This window comes from Furipterus horrens, unplaced genomic scaffold, assembly GCF_987537825.1.
Source record: "Furipterus horrens unplaced genomic scaffold, mFurHor1.1.pri manual_scaffold_6, whole genome shotgun sequence".
Lineage (NCBI taxonomy): Eukaryota > Metazoa > Chordata > Mammalia > Chiroptera > Furipteridae > Furipterus > Furipterus horrens.
Window position 1 is genome coordinate 15178417 of NW_028327176.1, and position 5060 is coordinate 15183476.

Genomic DNA, 5060 nt, shown 5'->3' on the forward strand with positions numbered 1-5060 from the left:
GGCTGGGTGTGGAGCAGATCCAATCCCGCCACACGGTCCTGCCTTCAGATCCCCCTCACAGGAGGGGAGGAGAGACCCAGGTCAGACTCAGACGTAAGGGGAGGCCAGCCCACACCCTCGGGACCCAGAGGCTGCTTGCGTTGCTAAATAATGACAAAAGCTGTGGGGTGGGCTTGGGAACCAGATGGAACTGGTCCTGCTCCTTGCATTGCTTCTTGACTTGGTGAGATACTTAACCTCCCTGAGCTTTGGTGTGTTCACCTGTAACATTTGAGAGGTTGTGAGGATTAAATAATATAAGTGTATAATAAACAGCCTGGAACCTGTATCCACTGATGAAACTGTCAAGTAACAAGCTCCAGGCGAGGTGGATCTGAGCCGGGTTACCCTTCCAGGGGTCTTAAAGACAGGAGCGGACAGCAGCCCAGGTGTAATCTCAGTTGGGGACAGGGGAATAAACATGGTGGCCTCTTTAGTTCACTCCATTCTCTTTATTTAATGCTCATGCCAAGGTCTGAGACTTTCTCTTGGTCCCAGGGTTGGAGCCCACACCCCGCCCCTACCCACCCTCAGGCTCTCCTCTTGAGACAGCCTTCAGGGTCTATTCTCCCACCAGCACACTCTTTCCCTGGGGAGGCCCAGGTATTCTTGCTCCCCTTTCATAAGATCCACCAACTATGAGATTTTCAACCCCCAGCAAAGGTAAGAGATTTTGTTAGAACCTTCAGCAAAAATTTCTGGAAGAGCCAGCTCCAAAGGTAGTGTTATCTAATGAGGGAGGGCTGAGCAGGCGGAGTCTGAGGTCAAGGTGAGGTCTGGATCCCAGTGGGTCTTGCAGGATAGAGCAGAGGAAATGCTCCTTCCACCCCTGGCTTCCTCCCACGGGCGCATCTCCGTGGTGCCAGACAGGGGCCAGGGAGACCCAGACCCCTGTGATGAGACCACAGCCCACAACCACGCCCCGGCTGTCCGCACCTGCAGGAGGGGCTTTTCATTTTCCACATTTTTGACTCTCGTCCTGTAACAGATCATTTGTGACCTCCAGCAAAAACGCTCAGCACAAACTGGAGCTGGGACCAAAAGACCGAACGCCGCCATTTGGTTTGCCCTCAGCAGATCGTGAATGCTGGAAAAGACCCCCAGCCATCCTGGGAGGCCGCTTTTTCCAAAGCAGCATGGAGGTTCTGTGGGCTGAGAAAAGAAGGTGGGAGTCCAGGAAAGGCCAGTGTTTTCCTTTTTGGAAAATACTGACTTAAGCAGGTCTCTGTACTCAGGACCTCTCAGAGCGTTTATTACCCAGTGCCATAGTGAAGGTTCAGGATGCATTTCCCATGGGAACAGGGATCCAGCCAGCCCTCTGGCATTCTGGTAAGAAAACGGAGCCACCAGAGACTCAAGGTCTCCTGACTCCAGGGCTTGTGTACTGTCCTGATATCAGAACTAAGCTGGCTCTTCGCTTCTTCTGGTTTTATAATTGAGGGCAGAGGGTAGTAAGCATAGAGAGTTTATTTATTTAGATGTATTTGATGGGCTCTGTAGGCCAGAACTAGGGCCAGAGGGTAAAGCTTAATTCTGAGTAGAACTTCAACTCCATCCAAGTAAGAACTTTAAAATAATTAAACCTTTCTGGACGTGAACTGAGCCAGCTCATGGTGTAGCGAGCTTCCCACCACCGGAGGGGCCTGACCACAGCTGACTGGCCACTGGGTAGGGTAGGCTGGTGAGTGACTGGGGGACCCGAAAAAGATACGTCCACATCCAAATCCCCCGGAGCCGGTGAGTGTGACCTTATTTGGAAAAAGGGTCTTTGCAGATGTAATAAAGTTAAAGATTTCAACATAAGGTCATCCTAGGTCACCTGGGTAGACCCTAAATTCATTAACAAGTGTCCTTCTTAGAGCGAGGCAGAGGAGATCATACCCACAGCGGAGAAGACGACGTGAAGGCAGAGGCAGAGGTTGGAGTGGCACGGCTGAGGACGCCAGGGCCACCAGAAACTAGAAGAGGCCCTGGCGACACACACCTCCCCTTGGGATTTCAGGTCTCCAGAACTGTGAAATGCTTGCTGTGGAGGCGGGATAAGCATGGAGGAGTGAGGGGGCCTCTCCTGGCCCTCTGCCTGGTCACCATGCCTTGATCACGCCTTTGTTCACTACTGGGAAAGCTGTCCCAGGACTTTTCATCTGTCTTGGGGGGCGGGGGGGGGGGGGCTCAAAGTATAAAACCCACATTAGGAAAAGCAAACGGAGTCAGCTTAGTGCCTGAACCCTGGCTGTGCTTCCAATGGCCCCCAGCACAGGCTCCCGCTTTGACCTCTTTAGTAGATTGTCCCTTACAGCCCAAGAACCTGCAGCAGGTTCTGGCCCTCAGTGGGCCAGGCCAGCTTGTTCCCTCAAAGCTACACGCGTGCACTTTTACACGCACTCAGTGGCTCTGTTGAAACAGCCTCTGCCTCAAGACAAGCAATAACACGCCTGCCCGCGCTTCTCGCCTTGCCTTTAGTTCCTGGCAAAACAGGAGCAAACCCAAGTTGCAGGGCAAAGGCGGCCCGATTGCCAGGTGAAGGCGGAGGCTGTGGGTGGACTCTCAGTAGCAACATGGGGAGGCCTGTGGACAGGAGAGAGGGGTGGGACACAGCACCACTCAAAGGGCCCACTGCCTGAATGCTCACAGCCACTCATAAAGCTGTTTTGTCCCTTTAAAGCCAGGTGCCCAGACAGACGGGCACATCAGAGCTGGCTGCTGCCTTCCTCCTTGGGTTGCAGAGTGAGCTTTGCCCACCTGGGCAAGCCAAGTGGGGCGCTGGGCGGGAGCCCTGACCCTGGCACACCTGTGTGTGAGCTCTGACCAGCTCACCTGAAGCCCAGCCAGCCCTGCCTTCCGTGGTGGGGAGGGCTCCCACTGGCCCCGCCTCACTTACAGCAAGAACCCCCTACAGGTCCCCCCTCCCCCCAGAGACTGGATAGTCTCAGAGGCAGCCTGTCTTGACTTCCTGGGTTCCCTCTTCCCACTTTCCAAGTTCTCCACGAACCCCGGTACCTATCCAAAACACAAGTTCGGGGGTGAGGGAAAGGGAACAGGCATTGTCCCTTTTCTAGGTCAGAAATGTTTTGTAACCGAGCCCTCAGGCTCTGTGAATGTTTGCTTGCAGGGTTGTTTTGCTCAGCTAGGGCAGGGCTGAGCTGAAGCCCCCCTGTCCTCGATTGCCTTCTCCCCCTCCCTTCACCCCCTAATTTCAGGCTCAACTCTGCGTTTAGGGCTTAATTAAACTCTTGTCTTGCTTTCAGAAGAGACATTTTCTGCCCCAGGGAGTTGCTACTGTGCTTTGTGAGGAGGACAGGTCTGAGCAGGCTCTCCGATGGAGAGAAGCTGGGAGGGAGACAGAACATCAGATCATCGCCTCCTGGAAGCTGCCCTGCAGTGGCCAAGGGGCCCCAGTGGGGTAGGAGTTGCGGATGCCCCCAGCCTCTGCCAGGCAGCCCCCAGGCATCTTGGAGCCTTCCCGCCGCCGCCGCCACCACCACCACCGCTGCGTGCCTCGCTCAATTACCCAAGGTCAGGCTGTCCAGGTCACCCTGTTCCCGGTGCCCGCCCTGCCCCACCCTGCCCCGCCACCAGCAACCTCCAGCACCCCCGCCCACTGCCGGCCGCACCCTGGACGAACCATCCAAGATTCCTCCCAAAGGCCCAGGGCCCCATTGCCAGGGGCCTCAGGAGGCAGGAAAGGACTGGTGTCCTAGGCCCTCAAGCCTCTGGACAGGCCTGCCTTGCACTGGTGCCAGGGGGACTTCCTGAAGAAGTGTGTCCCAGAGAGAGACCTGGGTTGGAGGCTTGGGTCTGCCCCTTACAACCCAAGTGTCCTTGAGCAGATTATTTCATCTTTCTGAGCCTCCATTTCCTCATCTGTACATCGTGAGTGCTAATCTACGTCTGCCGCAGGTGGAGCGGGGCATTGAAAGACAGAGCCCAGGAGAGAGAGCATTTTGCTAAAGCTGTACAAACATTAGGTAGTATTTCTATCAGGATTAGCGAAACCACTAATGGAGCTTTTAGCATTTTCACCCGAAGATCACTCCACCCTCCTCTCTGTACTCTGCACCCCTCAACCCCCGTACCCACCCTGTTCTAGTCCATGAGCGCTGAGCTCTCTGCACACTGTCCTCCTCGCCATGACGCCAGCAGCTCTTGCCCTCTGACCCCCGCATTTCTCTCCTTGGGCTTTGAAAGCCCCTACTCCACTGGTGTGCCTACTGCTGTTTTCACCAACAGGAAACTGAGGCAAGGAGAAGGCAGGCCTCGTCCAGACCATACAGCATGTTTGTGAGAGGCAGGGGCAGGTCTCCCACCATGACACCCTGCTCAGCTCCCAAGATGCTGCTACTGTCATCAGGATGAATCTACTCTGTGACGAAGTCTTTGAACACACGTGGGGGCAATCACTGAAAGCAGACAGGATTCTGGGCAGCGTGGCTCTGCACCAGGGTATTAGGGACTGTCAGAGCTAGGAGGGACCTCAGAGTTCCCCTAGGAGACCCTCTTGGAGAATGGGGCCAGGACAGAGACCCCAGTCCCCCACAAAGGACATGGGAGGCTCCCCCAGAGGCCTGAAGGGAAGCTCACAGGGCCACTGTCCCCAGGTGATCCCTGTCAGCCCAGGTGACCCTGCTCTGTCCATTCTCCGGAGGACTTCCTGTGGGATGACACAGAGCCCAGGACAGGAGACTTTTCATCTTCCCCTGGGACGACCTGGGCTGCTGCCGCTGCCTCGAGCACTTCAAAGTCCTTCCTGACATGATCTCACGCAGCCTCACCTGCCCGCTGGGGCTGGGAGGAAGTCGGGGCTGGGGGACTCTGAGGACTGGAGGGGTGGGGGGAGGGAGAGGCTGTCCCAGGGCGCAGCCTTGAGCAAGTCATTCTTCCCCTGTGTGCCTCAGTGTCCCCACCTCCAAAATAATGGTTAATAGCACCTAGTGGTCCCAGGATGACTTGTGCAGTGTATGAGTGACAGCGAAGCAAAGCGAGCTGCCTGGTCCGCAGCAGGCCGGAATAAACGGTGGCTT

The 5060-nt window shown here is 55.8% G+C and overlaps 1 long non-coding RNA gene across 1 annotated transcript; it reads left to right on the plus strand.

Moving 5' to 3' along the window:
• Positions 1–1031: 1031 nt before the first annotated feature.
• On the plus strand, positions 1032–4826 carry LOC150005710 (uncharacterized). The gene is made up of 3 exons (XR_016511699.1): positions 1032–1204; positions 3288–3555; positions 4270–4826. It is a non-coding gene; the product is annotated as an uncharacterized LOC150005710 (long non-coding RNA).
• Positions 4827–5060: the final 234 nt, after the last annotated feature.